This window comes from Phocoena phocoena, chromosome 21 (assembly GCF_963924675.1).
Source record: "Phocoena phocoena chromosome 21, mPhoPho1.1, whole genome shotgun sequence".
Lineage (NCBI taxonomy): Eukaryota > Metazoa > Chordata > Mammalia > Artiodactyla > Phocoenidae > Phocoena > Phocoena phocoena.
The window spans coordinates 17,681,186-17,708,110 of record NC_089239.1 but is presented as its reverse complement, the minus strand read 5'-3'; positions in this window follow the sequence as shown (position 1 = coordinate 17,708,110).

Below are 26,925 nucleotides of genomic sequence, written 5' to 3'. Positions count from 1 at the left end.
CAGAATCACAAATAGAAGAAAATTGATAAATGCACGTATATTTAAGGGAGTATAAATAATTAAACTGGCAAGAATTCAAATTAAAAAGTACAGCTGTAAAAGTCTGTTGTAAAAGTTGGTTCAGACTTCATATTCCTTGCTAGAAAGTTTAGAATATATGAGGAGCCACTAAAATTTTCTGAATAAAATACCTGTAAACCTAGAAACCTCCCTTTTCCTCCATTAATATATTGGGTTCAGTAGATATACCTCAAGCAATTATTCTGTTCTAAACACTTTAGAGATAAGTAAAGCATACTCTCTGTTATCAAATTGCTTATCCTACAGTGTAGAATTCATTCCGTGTACACAAGAAAAGCATCAGAAAAGTTACAAGGAAGTTGAATATTGGTGAGATTACACTGGATCTGAGATCAGGAAAGATTACAAGGAGAAAATCATCAGATTTCAAGTGAACGATGTAAAGAAAGTATCCCAAGCAGAATTTACCCATTAAGTAAGGTCATAAAGAAAGGAAAACTCAGAGTAGGTTCATGGAATAGGTTAGTAGAAGGTAAGACCAACAAAGGAAATTGAATCATTGTGGAGGGCTTTGATTTTCAGAATAACTTTCTATTTCATTGTGGAGCAGTGGAGAGCCAGCCACGGCAGCCACTGAAGTTTTGTGGTTACAAAATAATATATTGTTAGTGGGTTTAAGAAGATCAGTAACTTCCTAAAAGAGTTGCTGTGAGGATAAAGGACTGAATACATATCAAAAGCTTAGAACACTACTTGACATGTCAGATGTGGTATATAGTATTTAAAATTTTTTATTATTAGAAATATATTTCCAAGGTTCTTTTTTTTCTCTTTTTTTCTCCAAACTTTAATTTCATATGTATGTAGGAAACCTCCATTTCTGTATAGAAATACAGTATCTATCTCTACATAGACTTTACATATTGTTTTTTTATAATTATTTACCTTTTTAGAGCCTCTGGATTTCTTTTTATTTTTTCTTATTAGTCATCCATTTTATACACATCAGTGTGTACATGTCAATCCCAATCGCCCAATTCATCACACCACCACCCCCAACCCCCACCGCATTCCCCCCTTGGTGTCCATACGTTTGTTCTCTACATCTGTGTCTCAACTTCTGCTCTGCAAACTGGTTCATCTGTACCATTCTCTAGGTTCCACATTTATGCGTTAATATACGATGTTTCTTTTTCTGTTTCTGACTAACTTCACTCTGTATGACAGACTTTAGATACATCTACGTCTCTACAAATGACACATTTTCATTCCTTTTTATGGCTGAGTAATATCCCATTGTATATATGTACCACATCTTCTTTATCCATTCATCTGTTGATGGGCATTTAGGTTGCTTGCACGACCTGGCTATTTTAAATAGTGCTGCAATGAACATTGGGGTGTATGTGTCTTTTTTAACTATGGTTTTCTCTGAGTTTATGCCCAGTAGTGGGATTGCTGGGTCATATGGTAATTCTATTTTTAGTTCTTCAAGGAACCTCCATAGTGTTCTCCATAGTGGCTGTATAAATTTACATTCCCACCAACAGTGCAAGAGGGTTCCCTTTTCTCCACACCCTCTCCAGCATTTGTTGTTTGTAGATTTTCTGATGATGCCCATTCTAACTGGTGTGAGGTGATACCTCATTGTAGTTTTGATTTACATTTCTCTGATGATTAGTGATGTTGAGCAGTTCTTCATGTGCTTCTTGGCCATCTGTATGTCTTCTATGGAGAAAAATCTATTTAGGTCTTCTGCCCATTTTTGGATTGGGTTGTTTTCTTAATATTGAGCTGCATGAGCTGTTTATACATTTTGGAGATTAATCCTTTGTCCAATGATTCATTGGCAAATATTTTCTCCCATTCTGAGGGTTGTCTTTTCTTCTTATTTATAGTTTCCTTTGCTGTGCAAAAGCTTTTAAGTTTCATTAGGTCCCATTTGTTTATTTTTGGTTTTATTTCCGTTACTCAAGGAGGTGGATCAAAAAAGATCTTGCTGTGATTTATGTCAAAGACTGTTCCTCCTATGTTTTCCTCTAAGAGTTTGACAGTGCCCGGTCTTACATTTAGGTTAGGTCTCTAATCCATTTTGAGTTTATTTTTGTGTATGGTTTTAGGGAGTGTTCTAATTTCATTCTTTTACAAGTAGCTGTCCAGTTTTCCCAGCACCACATATTGAAGAGACTGTCTTTTCTCCATTGTATATCCTTGCCTTCTCTGTCATAGATTAGTTGACCGTAGGTGCGTGGGTTTATCTCTGGGCTTTCTATCGTGTTCCATTGATCTATATTTCTGTTTTTGCACCAGTACCATATTGTCTTGATTACTGTAGTTTTGTAGTATAGTCTGAAGTCAGGGAGCCTGATTACTCCAGCTCCATTTTTCTTTCTCAAGATTGTTTTGGCTATTCGGGGTCTTTTGTGTTTCCATACAAATTGTGAAATTTTTTGTTCTAGTTCTGTGAAAAATGCCAGGGATAGGGATTTTATTTATTTATTTATTTATTTATTTTGTGGTACGTGGGCCTCTCAATGTTGTGGCCTCTCCCGTTGCGCAGCACAGGCTCCAGACGCGCAGGCTCAGCAGCCATGGCTCACGGGCCCAGCCGCTCCCCGGCATGTGGAATCTTCCCGGACTGGGGCACGAACCTGTGTCCCCTGCATCGGCAGGTGGACTCTCAATGACTGTGTCACCAGGGAAGCCCTGGGATAGGGATTTTGACAGGGATTGCACGGAATCTGTAGATTGCTTTGAGTAATATAGTCATTTTCACAGTATTCATTCTTCCAGTCCAAGAACATGGTGTATCTCTCCACATGTTGGTATCATCTTTAATTTCTTTCATCAGTGTCTTATAGTTTTCTGAGTACAGGTCTTTTACCTCCTTAGGTAGGTTTATTCCCAGGTATTTTATTCTTTTTGTTGCAATGGTGAATGGGATTGTTTCCTTTCTTTCTCTTTCTAATCTCTCGTTGTTAGTGTATAGGAGTGCAAGAGATTTCTGTGCACTAATTTTGTATCCTGCAACTTTACCAAATTCATTGATTAGCTCTAGTAGTTTTCTGGTGGCATTGTTAGGATTCTCTATGTATAGTATCATGTGATCTGCAAATGGTGACAGTTTTACTTCTTCTTTTCCAATTTGGATTCCTTTTGTTTCTTTTTCTGCTCTGATTGCCATGGCTAGGACTTCCAAAACTATGTTGAATAATAGTGACGAGAGTGGACATCCTTGTGTTCTTCCTGATCTTAGAGGAAATACTTTCAGTTTTTCACCATTGAGAATGATGTTTGCTGTGGGCTTGTCATATATGGCCTTTATTATGTTGAAGTAGGTTCCCTCTGTGCCCACTTTCTGGAGAGCTTTTATCATAAATTGGTGTTGAATTTTGTTGAAAGCTTTTTCTGCATCCATTGAGATGATCATATGGTTTTTCTCCTTCAAGTTGTTAATATGGTGTATCACGTTGATTGATTTCCATATATTGAAGAATCCTTGCATTCTTGGATGCATCATGATCCCACTTGATCATGGTGTATGATCCTTTTAATGTGCTGTTGGATTCTGTTTGCTAGTATTTTGTTGAGGATTTTTGCATCTATATTCATCAGTGATAATGGCCTGTAATTTTCTTTCTTTGTAGTATCCTTGTCTGGTTTTGGTATCAGGGTGATGGTGGCCTCATAGAATGAGTTTGGGAGTTTTCCTTCCTCTGCAGTTTTTTGGAAGAGTTTGAGAAGGATGGGTGTTAGTTCTTCTCTAAATATTTGATAGAATTCACCTGTGAAGCCATCTAGTCCTGGACTTTTGTTTGTTGGAAGATTTTTAATCACTGTTTCAATTTCAGTGCTTGTGCTTGGTCTGATCATATTTTCTGTTTCTACCTGGTTCAGTCTTGTAAGGTTATACCTTTCTAAGAACTTGTCCATTTCTTCCAGGTTGTCCATTTTATTGGCATAGAGTTCCTTGTAGTAGTCTCTTAGGATGCTTTGTATCTCTGTGGTTTCTCTTGTAACTTCTCCTTTTCCATTTCTAATTTTATTGATTTGGGTCCTCTCCCTCTTTTTCTTGATGAGTCTGGCTAAAGGTTTATAAATTTTATCTTCTCTAAGAACCAGCTTTTAGTTTTATTGATCTTTGCTATTGTTTTCTTTGTTTCTATTTCATTTATTTCTGCTCTGATCTTTATGATTTCTTTCCTTCTGCTAACTTTGGGTTTTGTTTGTTCTTCTTTCTCTAGTTCCTTTAGGTGTAACGTTAGATTGTTTATTTGAGATGTTTCTTGTTTCTTGAGGTAGGCTTGTATAGCTAGAAGCTTCCCTCTTAGAACTGCTTTTGCTGCATCCCATAGGTTTTGGATCATCGTGTTTTCATTGTCTTTTGTCTCTACGTATTTTTTGATTTCCTCTTTGATTTCTTTAATGATCTCTTGTTTATTTAGTAACATATTGTTTAGCCTCCATGTGTTTGTGTTTTTTTACATTTTTTCCCTGTAACTGATTTCTAATCTCATAACGTTGTGGTCAGAAAAGATGTGTGGTATGATTTCAATTTTCTTAAATTTGCTGAGGCTTGATTTGTGACCCAGGATGTGATCTATCCTAGAGAATGTTCCGTGCACGCTTGAGAAGAAAGTGTAATCTGCTGTTTTTGGATGGAATGTCCTATAAATATCAATTCAATTTATCTGGTCTGTTGTGTCATTTAAAGCTTGTGTTTCCTTATTAATTTTCTGTTTGGATGGCGTGTCCATTGGTGTAAGTGAGGTGTTAATGTCCCCCACTATTATTGTGTTATTGTCGATTTTCTCTTTTAGAGCTGTTAGCAGTTGCCTTATGTATTGTGGTGCTCCTATGTTGGGCTAATAGATATTTATAATTGTTATATCTTCTTAGATTGACATCTTGATCATTATGTAGTGTCCTTCCTTGTCTCTTGTAACATTCTTTATTTTAAAGTCTATTTTACCTGATATGAGTATTGCTACTCCAGCTTTCTTTTGATCATTTGCATGGAATATCTGTTTTCCATCCCCTCACTTTCAGTCTTTATGTGTCCGTAAGTCTGAAGTGGGTCTCTTGTGGACAGCATGTATATGGGTCTTGTTTTTGTATCCATTCAGCAAGCCTGTGTCTTTTGTTTGGAGCATTTAATCCATTCACAACTAAGGTAATTGTCGACATGTATGTTCCTATGACCATTTTCTTAATTGTTTTGGGTCTGTTTTCACAGGTCCTTTTCTTCTCTTGTGTTTCCCACTTAGAGAATTTCCTTTAGCATTTGTTGTAGAGCTGGTTTGGGGTGCTGAATTCTCTTAGCCTTTGCTTGTCTGTAAAGCTTTTGATTTCTCCATCGAATCTGAGTGAGATCCTTGCTGGGTAGAGTACTCTTGGTTGTAGGTTCTTCCGTTTCATCACTTTAAGTATATCGTGCCACTCCCTTCTGGCTTGTAGAGTTTCTGCTGAGAAATCAGCTGTTAACCTTATGGAAGTTCACTTGTATGTTGTTTGTCGTTTTTCCCTTGCTGCTTTCAGTAATTTTTCTTTGTCTTTAATTTTTGCCAGTTTGATTATTGTGTGTCTTGGCACGTTTCTCCCTGGGTTTATCCTGTATGGGACTCTCTGTGCTTCCTAGACTTAGGTGGCTATTTCCTTTCCCATGTTAGGGAAGTTTTCGACTCTAATCCCTTCAAGTATTTTCTCGGGTCCTTTCTCTCTCTCTTCTCCTTCTGGGACCCCTATAATGTGAATGTTGTTGCATTTAATGTTGTCCCAGAGGTCTCTTAGGCTGTCTCCATTTCTTTTCATTCTTTTTTCTTTATTGTGTTCTGCAGCAGTGAATTCCACCATTCTGTCTTTCAGGTCACTTATCCATCTTCTGCCTCAGTTATTCTGCTATTGATTCCTTCTAGTGTAGTTTTCATTTCAGTTATTGTATTATTCATCTCTGTTTGTTTGTTCTTTAATTCTTCTAGATCTTTGTTAAACATTTCTTGCATCTTCTCGATCTTTGCCTCCATTTTTTTTCCAAGGTCCTGGATCATCTTCACTATCATTATTCTGAATTCTTTTTCTGGAAGATTGCCTATCTCCGTTTCATTTTAGTAGTTTTTCTGGGGTTTTATCTTGTTCCTTCATCTGGTACATACCCCTCTGACTTTTCACCTTGTCTGTCTTTCTGTGAATCAAGCCTCTGGATTTCTGACTTAGTTATGAAGAATCCTCCTTCCCAGGATTGTACAAGTAGAGTCTCAGTTTTTTTCCTAAAGTGTTTTGCTTTTGTTGTGTTATATTTTGCATTTAAATCTTTAAATGTAAGAGAGAAGTAGATTTATTTTCTTCCAAGTGGAGATAGAGTTGTGTCGTTATCATCATTACATAACCTGTTTAATTCTCTCTGAATCAATATGACATGATTTTTATATGTTGCCTTCACATATAGGGGAATAGGCTGAATTGTCTATTCTGTTAATCTAGTATCTATCCCTAGGCTAATAATATATTGATTTCATTATGGTAGATTCATAATTCTTTCAAATACCTAGTAATGAATGTCCTTTAAATTGTTCTTTTCTTTCATAATTCTCTTAACACTATGATTGAGCATTGATCTTTTCATATAAATTTTAAAATAGTGTCCAATTCCAAAAAGAATCATTTTGGGGGAATTCTAATTGAAATTGCATTAAACCTAGAGATTAATTTTGGAAGAAATAACGTAAGATTAAATCTTCTGCTCTGAAAACAAATATATCTTTCCAGTTCTTTCAGAATTTGCTTATTTACTTCAGTATTATTATTTATGTATAGCTTTCTTCCTATGAATCCTGTTAACTATTGTGAATAAAATGGTGGTTTATTTTATTTTATTGCATTTCCATTTTCAGATACTTACCGTTAGTAGGGATAAAATGTATTGGTATTTGTATGTTGTATGTTATAACGTTGCATATTAATCAGCCTGGGCTTAGTTAAATGGAGCTCCTCCTGAGCCCAGCTGTGCTCCCACCATGATTGCAGCACCTGGGCAGCTCTGCTTCAGCATGTTGGCTAATCAAAATCTCTTATTAATTATAGGAGATTTGGGTGTTTTTTTGTCCTTTTATCTGTTTGTTTCTAACTAAATGTGTTCTGGATATGCAAACATATCATCAGCAAAACAAAACTTCTCTCTTCTGATTTTTTTGTTTCTGGCATGCTGAATTCACTGATAGAGTTAGAGACTAGTGCTTTCTGTGTCCTGATTTTAATGACATGCTTTTACTGTTACATTATTTGCTATATCTGTGGGCCCCATTTGTCAACTCTGTGACAGTGCTGTCTATCAGCTAGATATCACTGTAAAAATCACACCCAAATTTAGAAACTTAAAACAGTACCATGTATTTCCTTCACAGTTCTACAGATTGTTGATTTAGGCTGGGCTCCGTTGGTTGGTTTTATCTACTGGATCAGCTGGGCTCACACACATGACCGTAGTCACCGAGAGCTCTCTGCTTCTAGGATGTGCCTGGGTGTGAGGTGAGGTGGCAGGAGTTACTCGCCTACACACCTCTCATGATCCAGCAGACTAACTTGGGCTCATCCCTATGGTAGCTTTGGGCACCAAGGAAATCCACAGGCCAGCCTCTCTGTGTCACATTTGCTAATGCTCCTTTTCCAGAGCAGATCATTAAGGATAGTTTGGAGGGTATGTGTGAGCACTACCACGGGGCACCAACAGAAGGAAGAGAAAAGTTTGTGGCCATTTTTGCAGTCAACTACACGGTAAGCCCTTTAAAGACAGAGAGCAAATTGGAGGGCCTGCAAATTTTTATCTTGGGCCAGGAATGCTTAGAACAGACCCCCTGGATCTTTTAGGGTTTGGATGGAGAGTCTGCTCTCCTGTGAAAGGTGTGGGGAGGAGGGAATGGCTGTCTCCTTACTACAACAGGGGAGAAGCAACAGGTGAAGAACCAGCTTCTCTCATTATTCTCACATAGCACTTACTAATTATGAAGTTCTCAAAGTTCTAGGAAAATTAGAAGACTGAAAACTACCTTCTCTTTTTGATTAACCTAGCTCTTGCCTGCGTTGTTTAAAAGGGCAGGAAAATTGGAAGAGGGGAAAGCATCCTCCTTTAATTACCTCGCCTTTAGTCTGCTTTCATTAAAAGGGCAGGTGCTTTTTTGGTAGTCTCAGCTTATTGCAAACTGAGGCAAGGTTGAAAATTTGACATGCACGCATGTCAGGCCAATGCAAGGGCAGCATGGTTTATGGGATGGCACATGAATAGGGAATAGGCTCTTTTAAGAATACCAAAAATGCCCTGGAAGTATGACCAGACTTGGGGCTCACATATTAGGATTTTTCTCAAGTCTTTCTCTAAATGTGTATCTCACTTCTTTTATAACCTGAAGAACAACCTCAACAAAAAACTCATTGTGTATCTCCTGAAAATTATTCATTATGGTTTGCTTGAAAAACAGAAACCACAAGGATTTTTAAGTGGTTAATTTCTTTAGGGATACTGCTTTAAACAAATATTGTTCTACATTAAAAAGCACAAACTGTTTAAACTTTAAGGAATTTTAATATATGTATATGAATATTTTGATATGTATTGAACTTTAACTTCTTTTAAGTAACTCCTCCATGCTGACTTTGAACACGTGCTTCTGATACAGGTTTCCCATCATAGTAGTTTACCCTAGTGCCACAGGGATGAGACCCAAATGGCACCCATCTGTTACCCAGTCGCTTTGATTCAAAGAGAAATACATTCCAGGGAAAGAGAGTCCCCATCCATGTCTTCTTAAGCTATAACAATGATAGATTTCAAGATCGCTTCCTTGTGAGGTCTTATAGAGAAGACAGTCTATGACAGTGAAGCCAACTGAACAGAAGCAGCCGGTGTGGGAGATGCTGAGAAAGCCTTTATGTTGTTGGAGTCCTTGGATCAGGGGTTCCTATATCCAGATCTGTCCCCACCTTTTTCTGTGATCTGCTTTCTGATGGATAAGACATTAAATTCCCCATTTTGCTTAACTAATTCAAGTCTCATTTCTTTCCTAGGCAATGGAATTACTCTGAATAACATAATGGACATGCCAGTGTGCTTTAAATGTGAAAAAATTTTTCTACATTTTTCCTTTCTGAGGGAGTGATTGGCTGTCCTTAAATCTATTTCCATTTAATTGGTGTTTGTCCTTTCTAATTTGGGAAAGAGCTCCTGCACTGTACATTTCAAGGTCTTCAGGAGAGTTGTGTTGACACAGAGTCTCCTGGTACCCACTCAAAATCTACAGCTGTTGAGAACTTTCTGTGGAATACCTAGTTTCAAAGATGCTTGTTTACTGTTAATTTATCGGTCCTTGCATAAGGCTGAGAAAAATGCAATAGTGTCTCTGTGGCAATTTACCCCTTTGTGGAATTGGTTTTGTTTTGCAGGAATTTGTCTCTGGAAGACTTTTTCCCCTCCTTATATATTAAGAGGATGAGGCAGTTAGTAAAGTCTGCCAAAAGTCCAGATTACAACTACTAAAGTTTCAGAGAGGCAGGCATGGCAGTTCCTCAGATACTCTGAACTAGCACTTTCCATTTGGTTTATTGTTTGTCAAACAAGTTTTTGTTTTTTTCTGTTTTTTAAATAAATGGCATGTTCATAATAGGGAGTTTAATTCTTCACAATTTTGAAATTTTCTTACATGATATTATTCACTGGATCATGTGTGCATTGTTATTTTGTAGCCTAAATCTAAGTGGCTACATGGTTTATTTCCTTAATGGTTGTGCAAATACATCAATTTGTTTCATAGGCGGATATTTTATTCCATTAAAGAATTAGTGCATTTTCACTAAAATTAATATGTCTGCAACTTTTTGGTTTTTGTTAGTGTATTTGTTTGAACAACTCTGGAGTTGTAAGAAAGATAGCTGGGAAATAATTTTAATAACATTGGGCACGTAATATGGCACTGTAATTAGGACGCTATAATCAGGAATATCCACCAGTGATCCACCGGTCTTTGGGCTACTGATTGATTCTTGGGGACCCAGATTTTATGTGAAGATTTCATGGGCCTCTTGTCATTGTCTCCCAGAAGTTTCTGAATATGAGCGATCCATTTGTAAATTTGGTAAATATTTTGGTATTAATTTTATTCTGTTTCATTACATTCTTGACTGGCTTTGGGGAAATAGAGAAAATATTAAATTGGCGTAATAGGTATTTCTACATACCCAAAGGCCTCTGAGAAATTGGAATTAGGTTAAAATGTTAATCGGGAAATACTCAGATACTAAAATCATCCATTTGTGACTGGTCTATTATTTCCAAAAGTAAGCCTTTTTTTTTTTTTTACCTTAATCCTTTTGCATCCCCAGGGAACAAGCATTTTATTTTGGACCTCTTTTTCCTATGGGTGAAAGAAAGATCTTTAAACCATTTCTTACAAAAATTCCTAGAAGTATAGATTGGCATAGATCTGGAGGCGGTAAAGAAGGAGGTTGTCTGCATCAATTTGACACAACACTGTGCAGTTTGCCAACGGGATATTTGGTTAAGGTTAATAGATACTGCTGTATGCTATTAAATGGGGGAGAAAGAATTAGCACTGCCTGTGACAACAAACTGAGCAATGACACAATGACAAAAGGAAATAGATTCAAAAAGTAGGGCTCAAACAGAGGCACCTAAAGACCCAGAAGTCATACAGAGGAAAGAAGGTGAGAGAGAACTTTGTTTTCCTCTAAGGCCAGTACTTGACTAGACATGGGTAAATCAATTTACTTGTGACGCTAGGAGATTTCTGTCTTTGAATTCTTAGGTGTTTCAATAAGGGAATGGCTGAACATTCTTTATATTTTCAGGAAGTTTGTGCAGTTTCAGATGATATAGATTTGTACTTATTGGAGCCAATTTGATCACCCTTTTTTTCTCAAGGTCCTGCTTGTTCAGCAGTTCCAGGATTCCAGGGCCAGTGTCTCCACTGTTCATTTGGCATTGCCTCATGTTCATGGAGTGGCTGCCACAGCTTCACCCATCACTTCTGCCTTCAAAGCTGGAAGGAGGAGGATAGGCTTTCTAAGCAGTACATTTAGAAAGCTGAGATAAACTGGGCACTTTCCAAGGACAAAAATACTTTCCCAGAACTTGCACTCTCCAAGAGAGTTTCACTTATTTTTACTGGCAAAAATTAGGTCATATTGCCAGCCCTGGCTGCAAGGAAGGCTGCAAAAGTGGGGAAACTGAATGTCATGATTCCCACAGCCCAATCAGGAAAAAGCAGTGCCTAAAGTGGAAATCTACTAAGGAGTATGCAATACAATACGTCTATCATATAACATCATGTACTCATATATATATATATATATATATATATATATATATATATAATATGCATATATTTACCTTAAGGTAGGATATCTTTAAATAAATTGACATCTGCCTGATGACTAACCTTGGTCTGTTTCCTTCCCCGTATTCAAGTTAGAATGTCTCTGAAACAAACATGGCCCCAGACCCAGGTTTGGCAAACGTTTTCTTTAAGGGCTGCGTAGTAAATATTGCAGGCTTGGCAGCCACACTGCCTCTATCACAACTACGTAATCCTGTTGTAGTGCAAAGCCACTATGAGCAATATATAAATGAAGGAGTGTGCTATAAAAAAAAAAAACCCACTTCACTTATGGAATGAAATTTGAATTTCATATAATTTTCTTGTGTCCTGAACTATTATTCTTGATATCCTTTTCAACTATTTAAAAATGTAAAAGCTATTCTTAGTTCTCAAGCTTTACAAAAGCATGCTATGAGTTATAGTTTGCTGACCCTTGCCCTGAACTATACACTTAGTAATAGGTCCTCTAAACAAGAATGTAAGTGGAAAAGTGGGAAAATGTTTTCAACTGTCTATTATATAATATCTAGAATTCGATGTTTGGCATGAAGCAGCAAGGAATGTGGCTGTGGCCCTGAAGGATCCAGAATACTCCACTGTGGCATAAGGATTATTTTGAGCTGAAGACATTTGAAAATCAACAGCTGCAGGAAAAAGTTGTTATGGTTGTCTTCTGAATGCCGCCTCCCATCTGCCTAAGAGCAGAGCCTCCCTAAAGAATTCAACTGTGGTAAATCCCCTCCCCAGGTGTTTCTCAACCAAGGAAGATTGTCTCCTATCACTGAATAAGAAGTCCTCTAGGGACTTCCCTGGCAGTCCAGTGGTTAAGACTCTGTGCTTCCAATGCAGGGGGTGCAGGTTCGATCCTTGGTCGGGGAACTAAGATCCCACATGCCGCGTGGCGCCGCGGCCAAAAAAAAAAAAAAAAAAGTCATCTAAACAGATATTCATTTCTCTAAACTATCATATCTCCCATCTATTCTCCCAAGGACCCATTTATCTTCCCTAGAAGTCACCTGTTTCCCCATAAATGCTCTTTCTTAGACTCCCCTTCCCCTATTAAGATGGTAGATACGTAAGCTCTAAAATCTAACTGCCTCTTTGAGCTACATTTTCTGTGAGCTCCCACATAAATAGGTGAATAGACTATGTCTTTTCTCTTGTTAATCTGCCTTTGTCAGTTTAATTCACAGGCTCCCAATTCTGAACCTAGAGGGTGGAGGAAAAATTTTTCCTCCCTGACAGCTCACAGCAACAGCAAATCTAAGAAGGGATTACTGGAACAACATCTAGATCCAGTCTTTCTCCCTGCTGTTGAGTGAAAAAATAATAATAATAATACACAACCTAAAAGTTGAGAATTATGTTTTATTTAGCATGCATACTGAGGACTTAACCTCAGGAGACAGCCTCTCAGATAGCTCGAGGGACTGTTCCAAAGAGGTAAGGGAGAAGCCAGGATATATAGGAGTTCTTGCAACAAAAATCAAGTAGTCAGAACATCATAAGATTACTGTTAATTAAAGAAAAACAGAATATCTCAAGTTAGTGAATTTAGCACTTTATATATGGGAAGATGCAAGAGTCTGGGCCCATTGGAATCATTCCTTTGATACGTACCTCAGCTATCTGGGGCCAGTATCCTGCTTACCTCCATCCTGAATTCCCCTCAGGGTGCACAGCCAGGGTGGCTACAGTGACTGATGGCTTGATGCCAGGCAACATTCATTGTTTACTGGAATGGCAGGCAACGTTTTTTGTTCCCATATCCATTAGCTGTTATTTTATTAATTTTTCTTTTTTCATGAAGGGTGGTTGAACTATATGAAATTCCCTTTTAATATCAATGGAGGAGATCAGGTCATTTATTTCTCCTTAAATCCATACGAATGATGTTCTATAGTAGATTTCCTACATTTCAAACACCCTTTGATTCCTGGAATATATTCTACATGTTCGTGTTACGTTTTTACGCACATTTGCATTCTGTTTGCTAACAATCTATTTAGGATTTTTTGCACTAATATTCACAAGTGACATGGATCTGTGTTCCTTTTATGTGCAATCTTTACCAGTTTTAGAAATGAGTTTTCCCTGATAAAAAGGGACTAATTCTGAGAGATGACTATAAAATGTTACAAAGCATAAAGTTCTTTTTTTCCCTCTTCCTTGATAGTATGATATCCCCTTTGAGCTAAATGGGAGAAATGCATGCCCTTCGCCCAAAGTTACCAACAAAGAATCATGCCAACAGTAACATCACTTAGTTTTATAAGGTGGAACAGGGCTTCCCTGGAGATGCAGAGGTTGAGAATCTGCCTGCCAATGCAGAGGACACGGGTTCGAGCCCTGGTCTGGGATGAGCCCACATGCTGCGGAGCAACTAAGCACGTGCGCCACAACCACTGAGCCTGTGCTCTAGAGCCCGAGAGCCACAACTACTGAGCCCATGTGCCACAACTACTGAGCTTGTGCTCTAGAGCCCGTGAGCCACAACTACTGAAGCCTGTGTGCCGCAACTATTGAAGCCTGCGTGCCCAGAGCCCGTGCTCCGCAACAAGAGAAGCCACCACAATGAGAAGCCCTCGCACAACGAAGGGTAGCCCCTTCTCGCCGCAATTAGGGAAAGCCCATGCGCAGCGACGAAGACCCAACACAGCCAAAAATAAATAAATAAAATAAATAAATTTATAAGGCGGAACAACCTGTCTGTCTTAAGTTCCCTCAGGTCCCACATGGGCCCCCCAGAATATCTCTCACAAAAATAACGTAATGTGACGTCAAATGCTAAAATGGATTTATACACATTTCCATCCTAATGGAAGGAGGTATCCAGCGTCTCAGTACTCGGCAGTACTGAGGCTTTGGTGTTGGCCTTGCTCTTCAGATAAGCTGTGATCACTGGACCATGTTCCATTCGTGGGACATGGGAAAGAGAAAGGAATATTCCTAGGCGTTAACATGACAGAGGAAGATCAAGATTTTGGGGTGTGAGGAATTAGAGCTATTTTGCAAATGTACCTAAAGCAATTCCTTTTTCTTAAATTATGTCAATTATTTCTTAAATTGTGATTGCTTTCTCATGGACAAATTATTTTGCATCTATGGACTCATTTAGGATAAGCACTAATGAAATATATAGCATGTTACAACCCCAGTATGTTCTAATCATGCATATTTTTGTCTTAACTTAAATATAAGTTCCATATATTTTACAAATGGTATTTCTTCCTTTTCCCATGATGAGCTGTTTTCATGAGAATTCCTAGTTTAAAAGCTAAGTTTACAGTAATTGACTCATTATATTTTTGTACCGCAGAGACACAGTGCAACTTTATTGTTTATACACAGCTCTTTTTCAGCTGTGCCTGAAGATAATGTCATAATCACTGTCTGTAGGACCATCTTATAATAATCAACAATATTCAGTAAGTGTTCAGTCTCAAGTTGTTTACATGGTAATAAAATCAGTGAGGTGATTTCAAGAAGCAAGGAGTTGCTATGACTACTGTTTCCATAGTTAGATGATATTAACCAAAAATTGATACCTTTTTCTCATCCTTTTAATCTTAGCCATATGGTCAATAAAAACACAACGATTAAACAAATATTAGAACACAGATAGATACAGAAGAAGATAGATTTGGACAAATTCCTCCTGCCCTCCAGGACTGACTTGTGTAACTGGCCAAAATGTATGTATCAGGGATATCCCAGGACCTGTAAGTGTTCATCGAAGGAAATTTCTCAGAAGAGAGAGAAGGCAAAGTAGTATATCCAAGGATATAATACCTCTGGCTCCTCACAGAAGCTCGACCCAGAGAAAGAAGATAGAACCAGTGGTGTAAGTTACTGATACAGACTATCAGTTAGTGTTACTTTTTGTATTAAAAGACAGATGAAAAAAAGTATCTGGTTAATGTAGGGGAACAAAATTTGCCACCCCAGAATGTCTGTCTGGCATGCCGATTATTTTAAGCAGAAAACAATCAAGGCCTGAAAGACTCAGGAAGAAACTTTGACCTTCCCCCTAACTGCCTAGAGAATGTACATAGAGGACCTGTTCCAAGAAGGAAGCATCACCGTAGACAGCTATAGTATGAACTAGGTGTGTAGACAGGGAGGAGCCCACGAAAGTCTGCTTGTTAAAACGCCTGTGTCCCACTGTCTCTGCAGGCCCAGCAAACATTTGTGTACCAAACATTTGCTTTTCCATCTTCAAGTCAGTTGCTTCATCCCCTTTGAAGTCCCAAATCACTACTCCCAACATCCTCTTTTGTCTTTAGCTGAAGATGGTGTTCAAGGTGACGTCCTCAGCCATTTTGGCAAGTTACTCAGTTTTCCTGGGCCTCTCCTGTATATACATGCTATTAATCTTTTGTGTGATTTTCTCCTCTTAATCTGTCTCATGTCAATTTAATTCATAGACCAGCCAGAAGAACCTAGAAGGGTAGAGGAAAATGTCTTCCTCCCCAACAATGTCATGAAAAATCAACTCCAGTTATTTATTTATTTATTTTTAAAGGAATTCCTTTATTTTTATTATCATTTTTTATTTATTTTATTTTATTTTTGGCTGTGTTGGGTCTTCGTTTCTGTGCAAGGGCTTTTTCTAGTTGCGGCAAGCGGGGGCCTCTCACTATCGCGCCCTCTCTCGTCGGAGCATAGTTTCCAGACACGCAGGCTCAGTAGTTGTGGCTCACGGGCCTAGTTGCTCCGCGGCATGTGGGATCCTCCCAGACCAGGGCTCGAACCCGTGTCCCCTGCATTAGCAGGCAGATTCTCAATCACTGCGCCACCAAGGATGCCCTCCAGTTATTTTAAAATAAGTTTTAGGTAGGTTTTCCAGGGAATATTTACTTCTAATATTAATGAAAGTTTTAAACTGAGCAGCGTTTGTTTAAAAGCATATTTAAAAAATAATATGCAGGCATACCTCATTGTGGTTTGCTTTACTGTGCTTTGCAGATACTGCGTTTTTCTTACGAAATGAAGGTTTGTGGCAACACTGTAGAGCGCGTCTACAACAAAATCGGCACCATTTTTCCAACAGCATTTGCTCACTTCGTGTCTCTGTGTCACATTTTGGCAATCCTCACAATATTTCAAAGCTTTCATTATTATTATATTTGTTATGGCGATCTGTGACGAGTGACCTTTTTGTACTGAAGTATAATTGATTTACAATATTGTGTTAGTTTCAAGTGTACAGCAGTGATTCAGCTTTTTTTTCTGATTATATTCCATTATAGGTTATTGTAAGATATTGAATATAATTCCCTGTGCTATACAGTAAATCCTTGTTGCTTATCTATTTTATGTATAGTAGTTTGTATCTGTTAATCCCATACTCCTAATATTACTGCTACAACTTGCTGAAGGCGCAGAGGCTCGTTAGCATTTTTTAGTAGTAAAGTATTGTTAATTAAGGTATGTACATTATGTATTTAGACATAATGCTACTGCACATTAATAGATTATAGTGTAGTGTAAACGTAACTTTTATATGCACTGGGAAACCAGAAAATTCATGTGACTCACTTTTGCTGTTATACTCACTTTATTGCCGTGGTCTGGAACGGAACCCGAAATATCTCCAAGGTGTGCCTCTATCAATGTTGCATTGTTCTCTAATTAAGATACAAGACATATTTTAAAGTAATGAAAATCATGTTTCTATAGGCTAATAGTTCCTTGACTCTCTCAGTTCTAAGACTACTTGACTCCATCCCAGAAGCCCAAATTAACAGGCACAACCTAAGCTTTGTTATCACCCGGAAAGGACTTGCTAACATGAATATCCCAACCTCCATCCTTCCAGATTTTTGCCTCCTTACCACTACAGCTATTCTTCTACTTTAATTAGACTCTTAATTTCTCAATTTCTCCATTTTCATCCTATCACTTCCCTTTTATCTTCACTTCCTTCCTAATCTATTTGGTCTATCACCTCTACTACACCCTTTCCAATGTCTTGATTTCCCTTGTTTTCTGAGCCCTTCATAAAACCTGGCCTAGAAAAACACTCCAATCACAGATCTGCCTTCTGTGCATTCCTCCTGGTCTCCAGGCACTGCTGAAAAACTGTACATTCACAAGATCTGGTGCCACTGAAGCCAACAAGTCTAACTGGGCTTTTTACACTTCCCATCAATCCTTCTATATTTTCCTACTCAACTTCCTCTCAAAAGTGGCTATTTTAAAACTTGTCTCCTCTTCTCAGGCCCTCTATCCTCATCAACACCTCCTTTCTCTTGCCCTTGTTCGGCATAGACCCTAATCCTTTTTTATCTGTAGTTCAAGAACTTCCTAACTGGTCCCACGGCTTCCTGCCATGTCTCCTTTCAAACATATTGTTTCTAAATTTTCAGTGGGATCAGAGTTAAAATTGCTCAGTGATTCTCCATTGCTATGGTGATAAAAATCCAAGTTTTCTAGGATGTGAAGAATTCTCTAAGTTACCTGCAGTTCCCAGATACGCCATCAATTTTTTTCTTTCTTCTTTTGCCTTCAAGACATTGAGCATACCTCTTCCTCCGCCTGTCAAAAATGAAAACAAGTTGCCCTAATCATCTGCCTCTTATTTAGGATTTTATTCAGATGTTACTTGTTTTAGGAAACATTTCCTGATCTTCCTAAAGCTGGGCTGGCTCTTCCTTCTATTTCACCACATGCTACCATGGAATTTTTAAAAGGGAGATATTTCCTTTAATATACGATGTGCCATTTCTCCAAGTTTCCATATGCAAAATAGCCTTTCTAATTTTAGAATTCTGTCCCCAAGTAACTTTTAAAAATTGAAGTATGGTTGATTGACAATATTATATTAGTTTCAGGTATATAATATACTGATTCAACACCCAAGTGATTTTCAAGACTCTCCGTGGAAGGCTTACATGTCTGTAAGCAGTCCTGGTGACTGCTTGATACTTTTGCCAGAAATCCTTCCTCCAAACCAAAGAAACTCATGTTTTCTTCTAACCAACTTCTTCAAGATGCTCTAAGTGTAGGCAAAAGCCACTCATTTAACTCCTTTAAAATAGAGTCAAGAATAATTTATGTTTAACAAACTTTACAAAATATTTGGGAATTAAAAGAAATGCTTTGTCAGAAAGAGACTCCGATTGCTTGTACTTCCTTTGGGGATCACATGCCCAGATCCGAACTCAAAGGGCTCTCTGACTTTCTTGCCTTTGATTTCAGGCCTCACTTCCCCACAGCTCCAGAGAAAAGGACCTTCCTCTTTTTCCAAGCCAGGGTCAGCTCCTGTCCACCCCATTGTGATTAAAATGTCCTTTTTGTGTGACACAGTCTCCGTGGTCCAAATAAGGCAATCAGACTGGCTGATGGTCATTTCCAGAAGTTTTTTTGTTTGTTTGTTAAACAGTCAGAAATAAATTAATGTATGTGTAATCAAATGCACTGAACCAATTTGTGTTCATAATCCTCCCTCTAGTCAGGGAAAAGGAGGTCATATCTGCACAGCTTTTAGGACATGGTTGCCGTCTCATCCTGTTCTGTCAGTAAATATTTGAACGAGAGATATGCTCACCGCCCCCCATCCCCCGAGAACAAGTAAAAATTTTCAGAAAAAAACACACGTAAATTCACACTTAGGGGAAGAGGAAGTCTCCAACTCTACAGGGCTTTAATCCTTTCACAGGAACTCCTAGTTACTATTACATAAGATTCACTTTTAACTTCTCAAGCGGTCTGAAGCATCTTCATTGTTTCATTGCTGGTTTCACAGTTTTCTAAAAATAATGAGTAAACCTTTGTATGTGTTTGTGTAACACTTTCTTATAATTTTCTCAAAATAATTTTGTTCCAATAATGTCTCCACTTCTAGAGAGGAAAAAAACCAGTAAGCAATTTTAATAACTCTCTAGCTTCAAAAACTTGTCCCATTAAGTGCTTCATTAATTATATATAACACAGTATTATGACTTATTTGTTACTCTTCCACCTCTTACATTTTCCTGAGAACAAGGACTGTCATCCTATCTCTTATCGTATCCCTCGCACTAGATATGGGGCTTGGCATATACTGTGTTAAATAAATGGAAGGACAAATGGACAAAACTTTCAACTGCCTGATGTTCTAATGATTTATTTTTTCCACCCACAAATATCTCTGCCTCAGCTTTTTCTCCTCTTCTAGTCAAAGAAGTTGAGTCATCTTTCCTTCCTCCAGTTTCGAGCTAATTCTTCACCTCATACTCTGGATTCTCTCCTCCCTTGCTTCTCAGCCACTCGGATCCATCAGTGTTCCTTTATCTCACATATTTATACGGACTAAGTAATATACAGAATTTCAGCTCTACTGGCTCCTTCTCTTACTAGAGACTCTCGCTAGAGTCTCCGCCTTCCTTAGCCCCTTCCCTTTTACTTCGCTCGTGAATTACATCCAGCCTTTCTTTCCTGTCTTGCAAAAGTAGACACCGTTCTCTGCATCTGTCTCCTCACTTGATTTTTACTCCTCAAGCCACCCCTGGAATTTGTTTGTTTTCCATTATCACCAGAGACTTCCTAGCAGCCAAACACAGTGTGTATTTTCAGTCCATTTTTTGCTCAACCTGTCTGCCCTATTGGGCGCTGTCGATTATCCTTACATTTTTCATAGTCTTCCCTCCTTTGGAACCCATAACACCGTGATGTCTTGGATTTCTTACTACGTCTCTACCTGCTCCTCCACAGCTTCATTTCAGGCTTCTCTTCTGACTGACATTTAAGTGTCAGTGTCCCCAAGTGTCCCCTTCTTGACCCTTTTCTCTTTCCATTCTCTCTCTAGCATAATTTCATCCTGTCACCTCTGCCTGTGGCTTCCATAGGCAGCATCCTTCCTGAACATATATCCAGTTCCCTTCTAGCAGTCTCACATGCTTTGATAAACCACAACATCTTCAACTCAACTCCTCTGCAGCTGAGTTCATTATCATCCTTTGTAACCCCACAGCTGTATCCCTAAATTCTGTCTGTTAGGTTTACATGCTCAGACACTGAAAGAAAGGAAAATAAATAAAACCCAGCATTAATTTGGGCTCTCACCTCTCTGTCATGATCTCTTTATTCCCTCTCAAATCGAATCCACTTTTCCAACATTCTAACTATTCCTCCAATGTACCTGTGTGTTCTCATTGCTACCCCTTTATCCACGCCCTCTTCGTGGTCGACAAACATTGCAATATCTTGCTACCTTCTCTCCTTGCTTTCAGTTTCACTACCTCTAATCAATTCTTCACTCTTTTGTCATTGCAACTTTTCTAGACCATAAATCCTATGAGGTCGTATTCTTTCAAGAGCGCTACAAAATGTCGAGGATAGAAGCTGGCATACGAAGCTGTTTATGATCTGGTCTGACTACACACATCTCACACTTCACCCTCCTCCACGTTCCCCCATTTCTTGCTCTTCAACCAGACCTCCTCTCCCCCTCAAAAAAATCCACTGTCAAGTCACGCCAAACTTTTTACCACCACCCATCCGCAGCCCCAGGAAGTCTTGCTGTCCTTTGTCCACAGATTTTGCTCATGCCCATTCCTCTGGCTGTTCTGTCTTTCTACCTTTTTTTATCTGACAAACTAGAGATTCAGCTCGATATTTACTTTTTCCAAGTAACCTCACTGACTCTTGGAGCTATATTAGGTGACATTCCACCTTCTTTTAGAGTACCCTATGCATGTTCTAACATAATATTTACCACAAGTTTTTACAATAAATTTTATTGTAATTTTCTACTTCCCAGTAGAGTAGGAGTTTTTTGAGCTCAGAGGCTTTGCTTTTCCACTCAATATTCATGATGTCAAATACAATGATGGGCACATAATAGGTACCCTGTAAATACTTATTGAATGAAAGCAGACTTGTCTGGACCAGCAAATCTACTTAACTAGCCATACTGTGTAGCATATTGGGAAGGAGCAAAGACGCTAATGTTTTATTTGAGCCTTTGTTCCATTTTCCATGGAGAAATCCAAGGCTAACATAAGAAAAGTGCCACTAGTATTTTTGTGATCCTTTATATTTGGAGCAATCTTGCACAGGCCATTTAGAGTTCGAAATGTAACCCACCTATCCTCAATAGGGGATGTCGAGGGAACAGGGCTGGAAAAAAACAGATGCATAAAGAATGTAGAATTCTCTCAATCCAAATTATTTCTCATTGTTTATGGATGTACTGATTCACTCCTTATTCATTATTGAGCACCTACTGTATGCCAGATGTTGGTAAATGCCATGGTCCCTAGGATGAGTAAGACTGCCGTAGAGAAATTCATGATAGAGTAAAATATACTTACAAAGTAATTATTTAAAAAATATATATATGAATTAATAGAGACATTATTCCTCATATTCTTGTGAAAGTACAGTGAAAAGAGCACTCAACTAGATGACAAGACCAAGTGGAAATTAATTGTTTAGGAAGTTGTCACAGGGGAAGTAATATTTGAGCACCGGAATGAGGTTGCCTGAAACACCACTCCACTAACCTTCCCCAAAACCACATCCCTCCATTTGCTCTGCTTACTGTTGCAGGCCCATGTAGCAAGCAGCCCTTATCCACACCTTTATATCCACATCTTCAACTCACCCTTATAGTTATGTTTATATACTTGCAATTTCGTTAATTTTGTGTTCCCATAATTAGATTTTACAGCACCTTAAATACAGGATCATCTTTCCATAATCCTAATACTAAATTATGTCCCTATGGGTGCTTAATAAATACTTATTAAATACTTAATGTTCCTACCATCATTAAATTGGAAGAATCAGGTTCTACATTTGGTAATTTTCACTTTTTTATTAATTTATGAAATGGTAAATTATATTGTTTCTAATGTTCTCTAATTCATGTTCTGCTTTTTGATACATAATTATTCATTATAAATTATCTCTTCCTTCATAATTTCAATCGTTTAAGGTTACAGTATATAAATAGTATCAGCAAATAGCTTCTTAATTTGTTTCATATGTCAGGGGAGTAGGAAACTGCATTAAGATTTCTTAAATCCCAACAGAACGTCTACATAGAATAGACTGTTATCCTGTAAAGCCCTTAGTATCCTTCACAGTTTAGTAGGAATAATGAAGAAGCTGTAAGAGGACATAGCATAATAATATCAAAGAACTGGGTAATTAGATCAGATTCTATCAGTTGCTTTTACATGAGCTTGAGAAAGTTGTATAAATTCTCTGAGTCTCAGTTTTCTCATCTGTAAAGTAGGATGAATATGAAGATTAATAAACCAATGAGCAGAAAGCTCTTGGCAAAGTGCCTGGCACACGTGTATTAATGGCTAGTTATTGCTATTAGTGTTGTTATTTATAAGCTGAGATTTCAGTATGATATCGTAATTGTTGTGAAAGAAAATATAGGATTAAAGAGACTGCATACCTAATAGCACATATACTGCTTGTTTCATCATGAAATGCTACCTCTGCAATCATATCAAGATTATTTTCATTCTGCAAAAGAAAAAGAAAACTTGGTTGCAAAACTGACTGCACACCTTTACAGAGAAAACCACTTTCACCTGAGGCAAGTGAATGGTTATGAAATGTTTTGTTCACTTTAACAATTTCTCTACTAATGAAAGTGGAGTCTGGTGTATATATATATATATATATATATATATATATATATATATATATATAAACAGATTAAAGTCAGTAGAACTTCAGTGAACAGATATTTCAGATGGCCACATCATACTTTTAAAGGAATAACTATTTTGTAACTACAGTTACAAAATAGCAATTAGAGATATATGCTAGATTAGGGGGAAAAAAGGAGTTAAGAGAAAACTTTACAAAGATACTTTTTCAATATGAGGTCAATCAACAACCTGTGAGTGAATCTTCCAACCTTTGATGGCACATTTGGTACAAGTCAGACTGAAAAAAATAGACACCTCAACAGATAAGCTCTATAATTTTAATATGTTTATAGTAATAATACCTTTATAGATTAGATCATTTTATTAGCAAGGGGGAAATATAGAAAATCAATTTTAATTTTTGTAGAAAATCACTTTCTATAGTGGAATAAATCCCAACTCCATGGCTATCTGTTTAGAGAGCTCATTACAAGTAAGATGAGGATTTGCAGCCTCGGACAAAGAGATCCTGGTTCCTATTAATCTTACTAAGGTTAACATAAGAATATCTAGACTTTCCCTTGTATGTTTTCTCTAGGGGAATTACCTTTTAAGTTCTTAAGGATCATAGTTTCTCTTCACACTTTTAAACTTCAAAAAAATGTTTTTATAATCTTACTTAAAGCTTTGGCCTACTAATTCACAAGTTCTTTAGAGCCTTTTCGTATCTAAATTGTTCCATACCTAAACTGAAATGTATCTTCTTCTCAACTTTTATATAACAAAGTTTTATTTATCCATTAGATCACAAAGTTCAGAGAAGCTGACAAATTTTTCATATGCTTCCAGAGGAAAAAAAATCTAATTATGTAATTATGTCAATATCTTCTATTTTTTGTAAGCTATTTTAATGACATATTACCTAATATTTAAATTAGTTAATGTGGGAGAAAAGGCAAGCATTTAACTTCAATAAAGTTAATTTTTAATTCAAATAAAGCTTTACTTTTCAGAGAGAGTACATTTAACTCCAAATGAGTATTTGAATTATTATGGTTAAGGGGATGATGACATTCTCCATCCTTAAGTCTTCACTAAAAAATTATCAAACACTTCACTCCCAAATGCCAAAATTATATTTATTAACAGTAATTAGTCATGATCAGGGTTATAGCCTTCATTTAATGAATATAAAAGTACAGCTCTTCTCCAGAACTAGTTTCTCTTCAAACCGTTATTTATTCAGTATTTCTTCAACATTTCTGTAAAAGAGAAGCTGAGGTCTCATGGAGGACTGGAGGGGGAGGGAGAGGAGGAGAGTTGGCGGTGGGAGGGGAGGGAGGACGCCTACTAAAGATAACTACACTCATCCTCTCTAGAATCCCAGCCACTCTGATTTGGTCCCCAAACTTGAATACAACAGCTTAGGAAAACAAGGAGAGTTAACCAATCCCACCCTTTAAAAAGGTTAGCAAACATCTCCTTTTATCTGAGCATTGCCCGAGACTCTGCTTTCTACTTCCCTACTCAAATAGCTTGTCAAGGAATGCCTTCCCACTGTGTATACAGCACTGTAACTAAAGTCTTGGCAAACCCTTTTTCCTACCTCCAGAGTCCAATGATGTTGTATTCCATCAACAGTGCTTTAGTGACACTTATGGATGACACCATGAAAACTTACACAGCTAGCCCATCCCTTAATCCACTGCAGCTACATTACTCATTGACTTCCTAGAAACTTTCTCTACTTTGGCCACCATGATACCATAATCTCCTTATATGACAATCCATTTTGGGTTCCTTCACTATTTTCTATTCCCAATTTCTGAATGTATTATTATATTCACCAACATTCTAATTCTAAACAAAATCCCCCTAGATAGACAGTCCGCAAAGATCTGGGTTCTCCTCTCTTGGCTTTCTCTCCCCTTTAGTAAAGCTCATCTACTTTTTTTTTCTTGGCTGTTATCAACGCTTCCTCTGAGTTCTTAAGCTACAGACTTAATATCCTTTTCTCTGCTGGATTTTTACACTTGCATTCTCTGAAATGCCCCAAGCTGAACATGACAAAATAAATTCATAAACTTCCTTCTAAAACCTGCTTCTTGCCTTATTCCGATTCTGTAAATGGCTTCGACATCCCCAGCAGACTCAGATCAGGGTGGCCTCATACCCCTCCCACTATCTAACCTCCTGCATCCTATCCACGCCCAATGTACTTCCTCCTTTTCATTTCCTCTACCTACCTGTGCTATAGCTTCAGTATTTCTTACCTATAGGCATTGTTGTCAGAATGCCTCCTTTTAACCTCTTCCTTCCTTTAATCCCTTCTAAACTGCTGTCCAAACAGTCTCTCTAAAGTACAGCTCGTTCAGGGATTCTCCACTGTCTACAGATTAAAGTCTAAATGCCATGTTGTTTCTAGCTGACACTTCCGTAGTGTGGATTTACCTGTATTCACCACCACTGCTCATTTCATAACCTAGGCTTGAGCTTTGAGAGAAATCCCTGCACTTTCCCTCCCACAAAGTTCCTCTTGCTCAGGCTAGATCCTGTAGCAGGAATGCTTTTCCCCGGCTCTGAAGGCACGTTGAGGCATTTTTTGATCATCCTTCCTAACTCACCCCACCACAACCATTCAGTTACTCGGTAGAACCTGACTATTATTTGTTCATTTATAGTTTTTTTACATTTTGCAATTCTCTCTGAGTGTTCATTTGTTTATTCTACTTTCAGAGTTAAAGGAACTAAAGGGTTTTTTTGTTTTTTGGCTTGCTTTTTGATTTTTTTAAAATCACCAATATATTTCCAGTATGAAGCAAGCTTGAAAAAGATGAAAATGTGTATTGTAGTTCTACTATGTGCTAGGCGTTGTATTCAGTGCAGTGAGATAATCTGGCTCCATGGTTTGGACTTTCAAACCATTTTTAATATGGTATTTTAATGATATTATATTGACGTTGATAAACTTTCATCTAGAAGTCATTTTCTGGAAATAAGCTCCATTTAGCCAATTTAATTTTTTAGTAATTGATGCAAATTTCTCAGATTTTTCATTTTTATTATCTTACTAAAATTATTTGTATCAGTTTCAATTTTTTTCCCGCTGAAGTTTTCTAACTAATGTTCGATTCTTATTCAATTTTCTGTCCATATCAAATTTTAAAGTATTACAGTTTTCTATTATACATTTGTTGGCCATTTTCTTCTGCTAAGTCCAACTCCTCTAGGTCATATGTAGCAATTTAAATGTTGTCTGGATTATTTGTTTCCTCTATTTTTCATCAATAACAAATATTAAAACTTGTAGTTTTAGCCATGTTTAGTTTAATTTTGTGTTGATTATTACTACTAATGATATTTATCATGGGTTGGAAATAACTGATAATTTTACTGATTCATTAGGTAGGACATGAGAAAATATTGATTAATTTGGTGAGAGAGAAAGAGGGGGGGAAAGGAGAGAACAATCTGGAGACATTAACAAACCGACTCACAGGGAGGGACTCATCTACACAGAGAGAGGAAGGTAGGCTGAGACATCTCTGGTCGCCTTGAACTCTCATCTCCGTCTCCTTATCTCAGCAAGTCCACTGTGTTGGTTTGAGCTCCTGGCTTTGTGTGTGTGTGTGTGTGTGTGTGTGTGTGTGTGTGTGTGCACACACTATGGTCCAGAAAATACCTCAGGCTGAAAGTCAGGGCAATTGTGGTACTTGCCTCGTTTGTTTACTTTCTCTTAGGGATCACAATCCTGCATTGCCTATTGTCCAGTGTTTGAAACGCTTATTTTATATATTTCATCCTTTGCAATTCTTTGCCGTGGAGGACTAGTTTGAAACTGGTTTCTGTAACATGGTTGAAAGCAGAAGTCATTTCCTCTTTGTCTCTGCCATGTCTTTTGCGTTGGAGTCAGACTCTAG